We start from the raw sequence: 17,844 nt of genomic DNA, 5'->3' as shown, positions 1-17,844 counted from the left end.
CTCGATTCCCGGCTGGGTCGGAGAGTTTATCCGCTCGGGGGCTGGCTGTTGTGTTGTCTTCATTATCATATCATCCTCATCGAGAAGCAAGTCGCGAAGTCGCGTCAACCAAAAAGACTTGCACCAGGCAACCGGTCTACCCGACGGGACGCCCTTCACATTTCAGTATGAGCATGTCAGTGAATGAGTAGCATCTTCATCGAATTAAACTGCAAATAAAGCCTTTAGGTCCGGACCACTTTCCAGTTTCATCACTGAAAAGCCTCCATGACAGTGTTGACTTAGTTTCGAATTTTGGACGCACTGGTACTAATGTTGATTGGAAGAGTACCTGACAGAGGTGAAATAAAATCCCTTTAGCATATGAGAATCCAGTTTAATTATGAATGAAACCTCGTAGGCAAGGGAAGGCAGGATTCGATTTCGATTGTGGACGGGGCCGTAATCAGTTACTATTGGTTGCCTTTTACAGTTACACACATTTATTTTTAAAACATTAATTCCAGACTCAACAATAAATAAAAAATACCACACGTTATTAATGAAGAAATAAACAACTGTATAAATAATAGTGTTTTCGGTGCGTTACAATTTAGCAAGTCACCATAACATAGAGATGCAGATAACGTTTAAAAAAAAAAAAGAACACTGTGATCACAGCTGAAGGCCTTAGACGCCACGAATGGCAATAAATAAAGAAGGTTTAAGAATTCGCTGCAATTACAACTTACAGGTATTGAAATATTAAAAGTAAGTGGCCATCAACACGGCAGAAGGTATCAGGAATGGGAGTAAATAAGGTTTTAAGGGTTACTGCTAAAATACAAATATCGAATTATTTTTTTTAAAGCAAATGATCACAACCACGGCTAAAGACCTTACACGCCAGGAACGGCAATTAAATAAAAAAATTAGAAACCTGCTGTAAAACAGCAAATACAAGCAAAGTTTAATTAAAAGAAACAAGCAACTGACCACCAAACGGGTGAAATAAGATGATGGTAACCTTGTAACACTACCTCTACACTGCTAGATTTATTCCAGAAGGCGCCCAAAACTATTAACTAGACATACGAGCCTTTAATGTAGGCATTACATGGTGTAATAATAAATAATACAATAATAAAACTCAAGAACCAGTCACAGACGGTGATTCAGGAATCGACCTCTGGGAAGGTCCGGCAACAAACACTTTCGCGTGCGATGAGATAGGCAGCCAAGAGTTGCATTCACTTCACAAGATGGTAATTCAGACTGGTGGCAGTCTCTCGAACGACTAATGATAATCTTGCTGAAGCTACCTGACGTCTGGTAAACCAAATGCAACGATGGAACAATACGCCAAAGCCGGAATCGGCGATCTGCATTACGTCCCTATAATACTGTGTTTAGAGCTCCCAGAACGAGAAAGGAACCACTACCAGATTTCCGTCCGATTCCACAAATCCGAAAATCTGAACAAACAAGTTACAGTACATAACACCAGACAAACTAACAATAACTAAAACCCCACTCGATTTGCGTGCGATGCAAAACCGAAATGTAACCAACCAGAATCAGCAGCCACACGTCATCGTCAAACAATCGCAAACCGAGCAAAAACCAAGTACCAAATGAGTGACATCAAATTCATTAGGCACACAAACGCACACTGAACTCACCGTGACAACTCTGACAACAGTTGGCAGAATGAAACAAATCTCTTCGCTGCTTTATTAATTCACAATTGAATAACCACACCGTCTAATCACTGAGCCAAGTGGTTTTAACACAGTAGGGTATTCAAGTACTAAGCGGTATGCAGAGCCACCAAATTGCACATGACAGCAGGATGATAATCTGTCACAACATCACATATGTACCACGGGGCCCACACCTGTGAGTGACTGCGCTCTACTTGGACTGAAATGCACTCATCTTAAGCTTGCTGGATCCAGTTTACAACGAGGTCGAGCATCCTTGTGACCACAGCCCTTCCATCTGGCAGACCATGCGTGCCACCAGCAGTCCTGGCGTTTTCTCGCATTGCGCAGACTTGGCTCCTCCTGAGTCCCCAACCGAAATGGCATTCTCACACGACACAGCAAAACAGCGACGTCGCCCCAAAGATAGGGCAACAGTAACCACATATCAATAACCGCCGCTGCTGCCACTAGCGGACAGGCAACCGAGTGGCGCCAGTCAACACGAGAAGAAGACAAAAACCCGCAAGCATGCCAACTAAACGATACCGTCTGGCCTCCAACAGAGGGCGGAAACCTACAAAAACAGCACCAATGTGAGCCGCAGCACAGCTCAGTGAAATATTTTATATACAGTCAGTTTCTCCATCAAATAATTGAGGTTCACTGTGGCCCGGGTGTACAGTTCGTGTGGCTAGTAGGGTTAACGAAGGATAAGAAGTGAATGATGCGAGATATACACTTTCACTTATTTACTTTTACGAGGACACATGCAAAGTCTATAAAATTTGTCTAAACCAAAATTGAGTAATAACACATCAGCTGCAATATGATATGATCTTCGGAATATCTCTGGAGGAGAAAATCAAGAGACTTCCTGTATGTTTGCGAGGCCGCTGGTTAATCCTGGCCAATCCTTCACGTTTCATTCCATACTGATACAAAAACAAACCCGAGTTTACGCGACTTTGTTTCCCTTTGAGTTTTATTTTAGTTTTCGACCTAAGTGAGTGGCTACGAGGTTCAGGTGTGATTATCCTTCAGTAATTTCTTCTCGTGCCTTTACCTTGCAGTTAAGATTCCAACAGTGTATGTTGTACTCAGGGGTAGCTTTCTGGGCCAGCGATTGTTTCAGCTCATTTGTGAAAGACGAATTGGAAGGTGATTCTCTGTCAGCAGGTGGCCTGCCAGGCACATGTGCAGCCGGTCTGAGACGCAGTGTGGGCGATCGTCGAGGGTGGTCAACTCCGTGGAGAGGACCTGGGACAATAACTTTCAGTTGCGGAAGCCGGAGGTGTAAGTGCCAGTCAGTGATGTTTCTGAGTCTGACGCGGGACAGAGGAATGCAAGAGGCAGAGCTTTCAAGGCCTGATAGCATCTTCTCCGGATTCGGGTGTTCAGATACGCAACACATGTAACACATGTGGAACTTGTCTAAATTTTTGTGGGAGAGGGAGTTAGACGCCGGCGTGTCGCTGGAGGGATGGTTTTCGCGCGCTTTATGTCTTAGATGAATGCGAATCAGATTGGCTGTTTCCTCTCCGACACGAAGGTGAGAGCTTAAACTTAAATGCAGTTTATTCTCACTGGTACCTGCTTTTCATATTGGCCCAGCGATTGGTCGGTGCGTAGGAAAGGGGGCCTTGCGCTAAGCCTAGGCGGAGTATAGCACTCTTGAAGTGGGATTCCAATCAGTCAGGGATTTTGGTAGAGGTTGGATTCGGTGTTTCAGTCCAGTGCAGCTCGGTGTGCAGACCTTCATTGGACGACGGCAGTCGGACTGCGGGCGCACGAAATTTGCTTCTGCTGCCGGCGCGTGAGGCGAAGGCGAGAGTTGCAGTCGCACCGTGACGCCGGCTGTTGTAGCCAGCGATTCAGCCGCCGTAAGAACTGCACAATGCGGAGCACTGATTGTTCGTCGTAAGGGATGGAGATGGGGATAGAGATGGCTTTCAGCTTAGATAACGTCGAGAAAATTTAACTGTTAGATAGGGAAAATGGGGAACCGAGCGTAGTCAAGTCGTGAGTTTTATACTCCTGTCTTGCTCCGTCAGAGCTGCTTGGTCATTCATTGCGAGATTGTATGCCGCGATATCTAAAGCCACGGTCTTTCCTCCTCTAGCTACGAATCAATGTCAGTTTTAACTCTTTCTTTATTGTTAAGTTTATGTGATTCATTTCACTAGGCCTTTGAGATTGTTTCTTCATTCAAGCATGTCTCACGCTTGTGGCGACCCTAAAATTTTATGCCGTCTGAGAGCATAAAATATAATAAATAAATGTTAGCAATGCGGCTGCTTAATTCTTTGAACTCTTCGAAGTGAACGCCAGTACATCTCTCAATGCCCTGCACTCTTTAGCGTCCTATGATCTGTGGGAATAAATTACTGAATATATTAGCAACGTGTAGTTCCTGACCGGTCGTTCTGGAGTTCAACAATTAAAATTTCGTTGCGCAGTTTGTTCTTTAGGATAGAGAGTAGGGTTAGTAATCAAACGAAAAATCAAGTACCGTTGGACGATTCCACTCAGGGCTGAATAAATGACGTCAGTCATATCGTTTGTGCACAGTTAGTGCTCAGCTACCCAAAGTTACAAGGTGAAGTGATCTACTTTTATCGGAATTGAGGACCACTTTTTCGTTTCCAGAGCTATAAAAATTTAATAAGCCGATAAGAAAATTTTTAATGACAAGAAGTCTTCTCCTCTCATTTCTGCGAGAGCTCAAATATTCAAATGTATGTGAATTCCTAAGGGACCAAACTGCTGAGGTCATCGGTCCCTAGACTTACACACTACTTAAACTAATTTCACGCTAAGGACAACACTCACACCCATCCTCGAGGGAGGACTCGAACCTCCGGCGGGAGGGCCCGCACGATTAGTGACATGGCGCCTCTACACCGCGTGGCCACTCCGCACGGCACTGCGAGAGCCGAAAGAGAACCTGTGATGATGGACGAAAAGAATATGTCAACAAGTATAGCTATGCAGGACGGTTACGGAAAATTTTCTCTAAATAGTGTCGACTCCGAACCATAATAATCAACAAGATGACGAGAGTTCACGTGCACTCCCGTTGCAGTCTTATTACATTGAAACGGCGCTTTTTGGTGAACTAGAACGAAACTCTACACTGTTCATCATTTGCCATAGATGGCATGGCGAATCAGATTGACTGTACCATACATCTTAGGAGTGGGCAACAGAAAAAAAGTATCACTATCGGGCATGCAAGGTGCAAAACATCCATTCGTTATAAATGGCGTATCGTAGCCAGTCGAGGATCTTATTGTGGCACAAAGTAGCGTACATTGGCACACATTATTGATGAAATCCCAACAAAAACTTTTGAAGGGCACTAGGACGACTTCGTAAAGACCTTCATACGTAACTGTGTATCTTGGGATTGGAAGGCCAAGTGAGCCATAACTGTATGTTACTTGTTTCCGATGAGAAATTCACGTAAAATGTGACTTAATTAGTCACACGTTCAACATTAATAAAGCTCAGTTTGCTGGAAGACATTGCGAAGACATTGCGAAGGGGTACACTTAGCATGTAAGGTCAAGGTCCCTGTAATGTCACTCCTTAAACACAACAACTACCAAAACAATAAATTAACGATTTATTCAAGACAATATTTATAAAACAGCTAAGAGACAATCAACACGTGGCCATGTTAAACACAATACCAAAATCACAGATAGCTTGCTTCTTAAGCAAGGCAGCAAATTATAATCACCAAGATTGACTTAAAGAGATGAGCCACAAAGGTTTCAATAGTTAAAACAACAATAAATTACAATCTGGAGGTAATTTAAGAATTGTGACACAGATAATTCTTTTTTAATGAGCAAAAATTTGCAATATGAAAGGGATTTATGAAACGCACGCCAATTCGTTAAGAGCCCAAATAACACAAGCGGCACAACAAGTTACAATTTAATACAATTCACTCCCAAGCAATAAAAAAACTTATCTTTTTAGTATACATGAAAGACGTTAAATGTTTACCAAACGGGCAGTGATGCCAGGCTGCCCTGGGCAAAAGGTGGCTTAAATTAAAATGCCTGAAGCAGCAGACCAGCCGTCCAAAACAACACCTAAACACCGGGGCCTAACCGGGGGTCACTTCCCATTAGACGGCACGTCACAGCTTCTGTGTACCGAAGCGAAACGTGGCGCCGCTCCCACACACCCCAACTCGCAGAAAACTGGAACACAAACAGACGACAGAAGACACGGCAAACACCAACCAAACATCAATTAATAGAAGTTAAGGGATCAATAAGTAACAATATAAATGAAGAAGTAATTGCTCTAATACTGAGTGAATTCATTCAAATAAATGCACGTATATAAAGGAACTGCGTATAAATGACTAGTTTTACATAATACGAGTCTTTACTACTAACTGAGTGAGTGCCTTCAAATAAATGCACTTATATAAGTGACCCAAATTTTACAACAATATACAAGGGACGTCGACTTGATAGCAATCAAAATACGTAGAAAATCTCATACAGACAATACATAAACTTCTGGATACTGTCCCAAAAGCCAAAAAAATGTAGCACACAGACACACCTTCGTGCTAATCAGCTTCCTAATAGTAATCCAATTAGCGGATTTTTAAGAGGAAGTAGTAACTGCTGGTCTCCATGCGGTCACACACTTTGCCGGCTGCTCTTACTTCAACAACACGTACATAAGGGCAACCAAGCAACAAGTACACTCGCTGGAACGCAAATGGTTCAGCGAAACGAAGGCACCAAAATCGCTTAATCTTCGATGGAGAGCGTTGTTCGAGATTGTCTCCAGGGATGGGTCTTTCCGAGGAAACAGGTACCAAGACAATGCGACGAACAGCGCTCGGAGTTGACATCAGGCAGGTCTACCACAATCTAGCGACCGTCTTACGAGGTAGGCCCGGCGTGCCGCTGCTGGCCGAGGACGCGTGTTTTCCTCTCTCGTCCACACAAGCACGTCCTTGCGCCCCGTAGCGAGTCCAACACTAACTGCTGCGAGCGCGAAACACCCGCGCGATCACAACAGGGGCAAAGATACTAGTAAAGCCGGGTAATAGATAGGATCGTGCCAAAGAGCTGGTGTCCAAAAAAGGCGCACCACGGCTCAAACACAAATAACAGGAAGCTGTAGGGCCCGAGTCGCCTATACTATGTAAGTAGTCCTTTAAGATAACGTATAAGAGACAGTCAAATAAAAACGTGACAAATGGAAGAGAAGTAAGTAAACTGTTCATTACTTCGAATGTAATTACCATCTCTGCTAATACATTTATCCCACTGTGAGACAAGCTGGTCATTGCTTCCACGCAGAAAAGTTTGCGCCCCCCCCCCCCCTCCCCCGAAACATGATTGTACCAAGGCGTGTACCTCTTCGGTCGAAGCAAATCGGCGGCCACGAATGTTTTTCTTTAGGGCTCCAAATATATGAAAATTGTATGGTGAGAGATCTGTAGTCAGTGGAGGACATATAAGGGCAGACCCTGATGTCGAGATTCTTTCGACTTCGCTACAGAGGTTTCGCCGGGAACCCCTTACACTTATTTTTGAAATAGTACACAGTTAACTTACTGTTTCCACTTTAAGTTTTCATTTGACTGCTCCTTATACGAACAGATACCGTGTACTGTCATTGTCTACGTAGTTCTCGAGACTGCCTACGAACATCATGGTGAAAGCAACTCTGTGTGGTTTAATAATGCTTCGGTGGCTGTAGAGTGGTTGAATTGCATGAATAAAGTCAATTTTCGTAACTGAAAGATTATGTTATATATACTTGTCAAGAAACAGTGTTGCTGCATGCTTTCATTCTCGAAAGGGATTGACATAATAAAAGCAAGGTAGACAGCTCGAGCAGTAACTAGACTGACTTCAAAGCGATAATTATTAACAAAACGGAGAGAGTATTTATTTTTCGTTCTTGTGTAATTAATAGTAAGGCGTGGATAATATATGACTTGTCTGTAGTCTGCCTGTAATAACAAATACGACAGTGATGATGCACACGTCTATGAACTCAAACGAACCATGTGATCACATTCAAGAAAGATTACAAGAACATTCCGCATTTGCAAGGATTACACAACAGCAGTTCCTTACATTTATGAAGCGAATCACTATAAACACAGACACCTCGTAAAATTAATAGCTTACTTATTCACCATCTCTCATTATAAAAGAAAATATAAAAAGCTAATGATATGGGAGCGAAGGAGCGGGTAAAGGCTAGTTTCTTAAAATAAGTTACTTACAGTGTTTATTGTTGTGTTTTATGTCTATGCGATTTTTCAGTTAATTCTAATTTGACTTGCCTTACGTGTGATGTTTAGCGTATAACAATGACAGTACTTCGCAAAGTTTATGTAATTATACGATTAGGGAATTTTTTTACAAAATATATGTTTTTCTCATGGCCAGTTGCTGTATATGAAACGATTGCTTTTTCTGTACGTCATAGAAAATGCGCACTCTTGAAAAATATCGCAACACCAAGAAGGAGTTGTGCGACATAAACGAAGATTGGTAAGCCTGTTTCTACCACTGAAAGATAATGTCTATTCAGATAGTTAGTTAGTTGCGTGTTCAATTGATCAAAAGCACGGAAAAACCGTTATGATGTGGAACGTGTCAAATGCACAAGAAATGCGCACAGGAAACAAAGTTTTTTTTTACGTTATAGTGTTATACCTAAATATTTCTGTTATCTATCCCATTTCCTTAAATGGCACAAAATGCATATACGAGGGCCGTTCAGAAAGTAACCTCCGGTTGATTTAAAAAAATACACCAAGTTAAATAAAAATATTTTCATATATACATCTTACAACTACATCTTTGCACTATTTTTCTACATAGTCTCCATAGCGATTGAGGCACTTATCGTATCTCTTCACAAGCTTTGAAATTCCTTCTGCATAAAAATCACCCGCTTGTGCCTGGAGCCAGCCTGTGACCGCATCTTTGAGCTCTTCGTCGTCATCAAACCGCTGTGACCCGAGCCATTTCTTCAAATGCATGAAGAGGTGATAATCACTTGGCGCCAGGTCTGGGCTGTAAGGTGGATGGTTGATAACGTCCCACTTGAAGGACTCAAGAAGGGCCGTTGTTCTGCGAGCAGAGTGAGGACGGGCGTTATCGTGCAAAAAAACGATACCGGAAGTCAGCATACCACGGCGTTTGTTCTGTATAGCCCGTCGTAACTTTTTTATTGTTTCACAGTACACGTCTTGATTAATGGTCGTACCACGTTGCATGAATTCAACCAACAACACCCCTTTGGCATCCCAAAACACCGTTGCCATCAGTTTTCTGGCAGAAAAATCTTGCGAGGCTTTTCTTGGTTTGGTAGGCGAATTTGAATGTGCCCACATCTTTGATTGTTCTTTTGTCTCAGGGTTCACGTACTTAATCCAGGTTTCGTCACCGGTCACGATTCTGTTTAACAATGGTTCTCCTTCGTCCTCATAACGTGACAGAAAGTCTAATGCAGGGGCCATTCTTTGAGTTTTGTGGTGGTCGGTAAGAATTTTGGGCACCCATCGTGCACAGAACTTACGGTAACCCAATCTTGCTGTCACTATCTCGTACAAGAGAGTCTTAGAAATCTGTGGAAAACCAGTAGACAACTCCGACATTGAGAAACGTCGATTTTCACGAACTTTTGCATCAACTGTCTGAACGAGTTCGTCAGTCACCAATGATGGTCTACCACTCCTCTCTTCATCATGAACGTTTTCTCGTCCACTTTTAAATAAACGTACCCATTCACGGACAACTCCTTCACTCATAACTCTTGGTCCGTACACGGCACAAAGCTCACGATGAATAGCTGCTGCAGAATATCCTTTGGCTGTAAAAAACCTTATGACAGCACGCACTTCACATTTGGCGGGGTTTTCTATTGCAGCACACATTTCAAACTGCCACAAAAACTAAACTAGCGCAGGTACGACGTTCACTCGACCACGGCTTGATGCCGACTGACCTGTTGAGTGCGTGAACGCACAGATGGCGTCGCTACTCTCCCCACAACCCGCACTGTGACCGATCGGAGGTTACTTTCTGAACCGCCCTCGTATTATACCTCCAGATTTATTTACTCATATTCAAGAATTCATCTATGGTATAGAAGGAATTTTCAAGGAGGTATGATTTCAATTTGTTTTTAAAACTATTACTGATGTCTGGCAGACATTTTATTTCATCTGGTAATTTATCAAAAAGTTTTATAGCAGCATATTTTACCCCTTTATGTGCCAAAGATAGGTTAAGTAAAGGATAGTGTAGGTCTTTCCTTTTTCTGCTACTGTAATCATGAATGTCGCTGTTGATATAAACTGGTCCATGTTGTTGAGAAAAAATTTCATTACTGAGTAAATGTACTGTGAAGCAGTTATAGGAAATCCTAACCTTTTAAACAGATGTCTACAAGATGTACGACTATGAACCCCACACATTATTTTAATTACTTTCTTTTGAGCAGTGAATATCTTTTGCCTAAGTGTTGAGTTGCCCTAGAATATTATTCCGCATGACATCAGAGAGTGGAAGTATGCAAAGTATGTTAGCTTACTAATTTCTACATCCTCAAAATTAGCAATTACTCTGATTGCAAAAGTTGCTGAACATAGTCGCTTTAGGAGATCCAAAATATGAATTTTCCAATTAAGATTCTCATCTACATGTACACCCAAAAACTTAGTGTGCTCTACCCTGGCTACTGACTTCTTTTTATGTATTATGTCTATTGAAGGAATCATACTTTCTGCACCAGAAAACTGGATGTAATCAGAAAATTGGATGTAAGCAGAAAATTGGATGTATCGTGTAGTCACATGAGAATGACGACAGTAGCGTCACTACGAGGATGCAAATCAGGTTTGCTTTAAATACACGTTTGAATGGTCAAGAGCTTGGTGAGCTGATGTTTCAAGAATGACCTCAAGGCGACAAGACGGCGTTATCAACACCTCACTGAGTTTGAAAGAGGTCGTAAGATAGGACTAGAAGCTAGATTTCCCTTCTGCGATACTGTAGAAAGTATTGGTAGAAATATAGCCACTGTACGTGTATTTCTGGCAGTGTTGGTCACGAGAATGTACAGTTGCGAGAAGACCGGGCTCCGGATGGTCATGTGGAAGTACCGAGAGAGAAGACCAAAGTTTTCGGTGTATAGCTCTGTCGCATCGTACCACACCTGCAGCAGTAATCTGAGCACCAGTTGGCACCACGGTGATACAAATCGGTTACTTCAAGGACAGCTCCCAGACAGATGCCCCAAAACCACCATCATTTCAGACTCCACTGGTATCAAGCGAGAGCTCACTGGAGGTCTGTTGTGTTTTTCTGATGAAATCTGGATCTGCTTCGTTGCCAGTGATTGCCTTTTGTTGGTTAGGAGGAGGCCAGTTGAAGACCTGCAATCATCCTGTTTGCGTGCCAGGCACACTGGACGTACACATGGAGTTATGGGTCAAAATGGCTCAGAACACTATGGGACTTAACTTCTGAGGTCATCAGTCCCCTATAACTTAGAACTACTTAAACATAACTAACCTAAGGACATCACACACATCCATGGCCGAGGCAGGATTCGAACCTGCGATCGTAGCGGTCGCGCGGTTCCAGACTGAAGCGCCTAGAACCGATCGGCCACACCGTCCGGCTGGAGTTATGGAATGCGATTTCGTATGACGGCAGGAGCACTCTCTTGAGTGTCCCACATACCCTGCTTGCAAAATCGTACTGATTGATTGACCAGCAGTGCTGCCATTCATGAACAGCATTCCTGAGGGTACTTTACAGCAGGTTTACGGTCGCTCACATCCGCTGTTGTAGCCCAATATGCCCAATACGCCACTTGGCCTCCTCGATCACCAGATCTGTCTCCAGTCCAGGACATACAGGGCTATTACAAATGATTGAAGCGATTTCATAAATTCACTGTTGCTCCATTCATTGACATATGGTCACAACACACTACAGATACGTAGAAAAACTCATAAAGTTTTGTTCGGTTGAAGCCGCACTTCAGGTTTCTGCCGTCAGAGTGCTCGAGAGGGCAGTGAGACAAAATGGCGACAGGAGCCGAGAAAGCGTATGTAGTGCTTGAAATGAACTCACATCAGTCAGTCATAACAAAGCAACGACACTTCAGGACGAAGTTCAACAAAGATCCACCAACTGCTAACTCCATTCGGCGATGGTATGCGCAGTTTAAAGCATCTGGATGCCTCTGTAAGGGGAAATCAACGGGTCGGCCTGCAGTGAGCGAAGAAACGGTTGAACGCGTGCGGTCAAGTTTCACGCGTAGCTCGCGGAAAATTGGCTCATGCCACAGCTGGAGACCGACAGCGCCGACTTCATCTTTCAACAGGATGGTGCTCCACCGCACTTTCATCATGATGTTCGGCATTTCTTAAACAGGAGATTGGAAAACCGATGCATCGTTCGTGGTGGAGATCATGATCAGCAATTCATGTCATGGCCTCCACGCTCTCCCGACTTAACCCCATGCGATTTCTTTCTGTGGGGTTATGTGAAAGATTCAGTGTTTAAACCTCCTCTACCAAGAAACGTGCCAGAACTGCGAGCTCGCATCAACCATGCTTTCGAACTCATTGATGGGGACATGCTGCGCCGAGTGTGGGAGGAACTTGATTATCGGCTTGATGTCTGCCGAATCACTAAAGGGGCACATATCGAACATTTGTGAATGCCTAAAAACCTTTTTGAGTTTTTGTATGTGTGTGCAAAGCACTTTGAAAATATCTAAAATAATAAAGTTATTGTAGAGCTGTGAAATCGCTTCAATCATTTGTAATAACCCTGTATAGGACATCATCGGACGACAACTCCAGCGTCATCGACAACCAGCATTAACCGTCTCTTTACTGACCGACCAAGTGCAACATTCATGGAACTCCATCCCACAAAATATCATCCAGCACCTGCGCAGCACAGTGTATGCACGTTTGCACTCAACATTCTGACGCAGGATATTAATGTACCAACATTTCGCATTTGCAATGGATAACCTCGCTCTTATATTAATCTGTCATCTTGCTAGATTATTCACTAATTAACTATCTATACATATGTTTTCGAAATTCTATTACTCTACATTAATGATTTTTTGGTGTAGCGATTTTTTCCGTCAGTGTATAATGCTACTTTCAGTTTGTATTATCTGTATTAGCAGAACAAAGAAATGTGTCTTCATTAAGATGCGAAATTTACGATGACTTTTTTGTCTACTTAATCGTCCCGTTCCTATAAAATAATGTCAGGTTGTTTCGTTACATAGGTGCACGTTTCTATTAATCCAAAATATTTAGTAAGCTGCCTTTTTCACCAATATATAGGATGTTATGTTACTGGCTGTGTGGCTTTTTTCTTTTGAGTGTGTACTAAACGAAGACAGTTTCGTGCCAGATAGGTTCAGTTGCTTTTTAAATTTTGTTTTGAAGTTTCATACAGTTTGTCATATGTAAATTTTCTCACAGTTGTCGCATTTTAATTTGTAAACACTTGAACGTGTAAATTATTCAGGACTGTTCTACGTCACTGTAAATTTGTGATGATGTCCAATGGCCGGAACTAGCCTGGTGAAATGTAACGCTACCACAAAACGACTTTTGTCAAGTAACTAATTAATAATTTGACATACTTACGAATTCTACGAGCTGCAGAGTACCAAACATACAAGACCAACAAATAAATATAATAGCCGGTTGCTGAAGAGTTAATCAGAGACGAAGCGTAAGCTTTGATACGACAGACAATGGAAACTGAATGTTTACCCTCATTCTTGAAACCCTCTCCTTCCTGGATTGTAGGAAGATTAGAGATTAACGTCCCGTCAGCGATGAGGGCATGATAGAGAACACACATGCTCGGGTTGGAAAGAACAGCGACGGAAATCAGTAATTTGGGGAAATCACAGAAAACGCGAACCTGGGTGGCCAGGGAGGGAAGTGAAAATGACTGCGCCACATAACTCGGTTCCACTGTTCAAGCGAGACCCAAAAAATAATCGTAAATATTTCTTAACAATTACTTGAAAAATAAACAATAAACCAAGCAAGAAGTATCAAAACTAAGTTGAAGTCCGTAATGAGGATTCCTCAGGTCTAGCACAACACACAAAAATTAACGTCTGTTGTAATTACGTATGGATATAAATGTTAATATAAACAGTTTCCGCTAAGCAGTGCTTCCATGCATTGTCCGTTGCAGCCGACACGAATAAAAACGGCACGGCCGGCGAGCCTAGAGTTACACAATTTCCCGGGGTGACTGCCACGCTCCCGCAGCGGTGCCGTTGGTATGTTCTGTTTCATTTGTTCCACTGACGTTCCGTTTGTCAATTTACTTTCGCGCCAGGTCGTGTTCGTGCTGAACAATCACCACCGATGTTACAAACAGTGGCACGCTTTCTGGTTACGCCTCGCCTACGCCGCAATTATTTTGCACTCACCGACATCCGTTATCAGCTTTTCTCTGCTTGCATTTCAGCGGCGAACGTTCGGTATCTCCGAAAGTTTAACCGTCATATGGTTGAAGGGATCAGTTAGCGTAATGGAATTCTCGTTTTCGTTTCGCGTTTACTGCTAGGGGTGCAGTGACTCTAAAATAATTGACTTGCCGATAAACCAGCCGTAACTTGGGGCTTGCGAATGAAAATGGAGGGGTGGTGGAGGAATAGGAGGAAGAATTATTCTCGCTATGTCCGAAGAGTTCTGTATTCTGCTACTCTGTAGTATTGCACTAGCTCAGAAATGCGCAGCTTTGCTACACTAGATCTGTATTTTAGTAGCTGCACGTGGCAGCTGAGTGCTTCTTGTCTGACAAATTAAAAGTATTCCCATCGTAATGAGTGGTCCGCATGGGAGCCACAACAACCAAGAAACCGAAAGATATTTTGAATGCCAGTCTCCTAGGAAACACAGCGTTGAAGAAGTCCATGAAATGTAACAGCACATGTACCTTGTCACAGAATGCTTTCATTGTGTCGATACGTGGGATTTATCACATAAAAAAAAGGCTTTGCTGTTTGTATCACTAACGCTAAAGTTAGTAATGCGACTTCGAATTCTTGTTGTGGATGCTGTACCACAAGGCGCAGAGACTCCACGCGTTCCAGTAGAGTCAGAGGGGTTGCCTAAACAGCAGGTGTTAAGCGGCGAGACGACGCCATAGTTGCGGTTCGGGTTACAGAGGGCGCCACCTGTGCCGCACTCTTTTGCAGCAGCTGTCACTTTGGCAGAATTAGACCTTTGCTCAATATCCTTCGTTCTGTCTTGTATTTAGTGGTCTGCATGGCCTGACAACAGAGAGCAAAGTGGATAATCAACTGGAGCTCAGCTGGAGGTTCAGTAGGTCTACTTCCAGAGTTGAAGTCCTGTTAGCCAGTACGATGAGCACAGGTAGACCACAGGCAATCACACAAACATAAAGTAACTTGTTTAGCACCTTGATTACTAGTCAAATAATATGCGTAATGTTTGTGTTCTTCACTTAAATATTGTATGTAAGTTATTCAGTAACAAATTTCGTGAACTTTTACTCAGAACCGTCAGTCAGCACTTGTATGTGCCACTGCGGTAGAACTGATACGATATTTTTATGCAATCTTAATACTGCAGTAGAGACATCTACTTATTCGGGAGCCACATGAAAGACGACATGCACGCCATGTACTCATAATTACTACCTTTCATAACACCCTTAAGTTAAACTTGAGGGGTGTATCTTGCAGGGATAAATTGGAAGGAGAAGGCGTTATTACAGAGGTCACCCGGTTAGCTTCATAAAACAACGGAATTTACAAACACCTTCAGTACGCCAGCACATACAGGACGAAATTTCAGTGTGTATAGACAATAAACGACGTACATGTAATGCTGAAAGGAATCAAAAAGTGATAAACTATCAGGAGCGATCAAAAAGATTCCCTTCGAATGCCACACTACCTCATTGCCTACATGTTGGTGGCTGCTAACACTCGGGTGGGTCATGATTTTAATATGTGGTGATATGACAGTTCTGCAAAGGTTGACCATTCTCGGACGTAGACAAAAATTATTTAATTGATCCTAACCGATTAATGTTCTTAAATAACCGATTCAAGATCAGTAGTTAAACAAACAGATGCTGTGAAGATATCTATTTTTAAAAAATCATGGAAATCGCAAAAAAAGAATCTGTACGGTTACAACATTCAATTAATTCTGTTGGTCACACTAAATTCAAGCTTGCTCAACACCTGTCTTCTCCGCAAGAATCGCGCTCACCATTTGCACGATAAGAAACTTAACTTATTGACTGGCGCTGATAACAGAGAGCTGAGAGAACAGTCTAGTGGTAACGAACACATTTATCGTTATGGTTTCCTGTTTATCAAGCCATGGCGCGTAAGTCACCATAAATAATCGAGTGGAGAGAACATCTGCAACGTTGATCTGCGGAAGGCTGCTCTCATCGTGGAGACGAAGTATGATGTGCAGATGTGAATTTAAATACACAGAGAACATGTGGTTGTGGCTCCATTCGAAGTTACTCAAGTACAGAGTCCATTCACTAGTGAGGATGAACTGATTGTACACTAGCTAGGAGAAGACACTCGACTCATGATCGTAAGTGAACACTTCAGAATGCCTAACATCCCACAGAAAATCACCGACTTGTTCCTCTGCTCACATAGAAACAAAGGGATTCTGCTTCAAGTGACGCAATTGGGACTTTCCAAGACTAAGTTTGAGACTGATCACTGGACGATTTGTCAGCAATGTGTGAAAAAATAATAGACCCCTCAGTGCCGTGTCTAGCTGGACATCCACCAGAGACTCTCACAACACATTTTGTCTCGATATTCCTATGACAGCCTCCGTTAAACTTGATTTCCTCTCATTCTTTCTAGACATGAAACTGTTCATAGAAAACGTTCTAGAAGCTTGAAAGTCTACCCCTTGTCTGTTAAGCTGATTAATTTTCATGTAAGAAGTATCTCCCTTTAATATAAGCGGACGCAGTGCTCCACGGTTCACATTTCAATCGCTATGTGTCTAATTCTTTCAATTAGGACCGATAAATTGAAATATGGGTAATCAAACGCAACATAACGCAATATCGGTGAATGGCCATGGAACAACACGTGCACATTAGGGACGGTAAGACTTTCTTTTTCTGTTACTATGAATTCAGTTAGTCGCATGAAGTGCATAATGCATACAGTGGATATGCCTGGATTGAAAATTCATGGAATATAGCCATTATCTAAGTGGTATGGATGAAGGACAGTAAATAACGCTAAGAGAGAATTTCAAATATCACTCTGATTTATTTCGATAATATTTAAGAAAACTATTACTCTCTGTGACAAAACATTTAAGAAAACTATTACTCTCTGTGACAAAACATTTATGGAAACTATTACTCCTTGTGACAAAACATACATGGAATCTATTATATTTAAGAAAACTACCACTCTCAGTGACAAAACCTACACGAAGCACTCACTATCTCTTGCGTCTCGTCATACCGGAAACATAGACAACACTTTGTCGCCAGTTACATCTACTAGTGATTAAAATGGGTAAAAATGAATGTTACTGAATGGTGCCCTCTTATCACCATTTAGTTATTGTTACACTTATATAACGAGTGGAGTAGGGAAGAATATTACCTTTCACTCTCTCAAACATTACTTGTGTTACTACACATGCAGTACCATGCGGATAAGTTCATGTTGAAACCGCGTATTATGCAACCGCAATGTAACGTGAGCAAACCAGCCCAGGCTTCATGAATCCACATTATTCATACTATTATAACGAAAGCCAAATCCAGTGACTACCATTATGAATTCTGGCAACACGTGGCCAAGTTCGACAACAAAGAAATGAGTAAAATAAACCGTTGAATCATGAAAAATTTATATTGTTTATATCCAGAACGAAACTATGCAACAAATGAAACATTAATGAACCTATCCGCTATTGACCTAAGAACAAGAACCGTTGGTTCATGCCCTCAATCACCACGCGCCTAAGTCCGCTAGTTGAAACACATTAATCTGAAAAATTTCTACAAATAAAATATCGCTGAACGTTTCCCGGTATTAATTCACACCT

The sequence above is a fragment of the Schistocerca cancellata genome, chromosome 7 (genome assembly GCF_023864275.1).
Source record: "Schistocerca cancellata isolate TAMUIC-IGC-003103 chromosome 7, iqSchCanc2.1, whole genome shotgun sequence".
In the NCBI taxonomy this organism is placed as follows: domain Eukaryota; kingdom Metazoa; phylum Arthropoda; class Insecta; order Orthoptera; family Acrididae; genus Schistocerca; species Schistocerca cancellata.
This window is presented reverse-complemented; position numbering follows the sequence as displayed.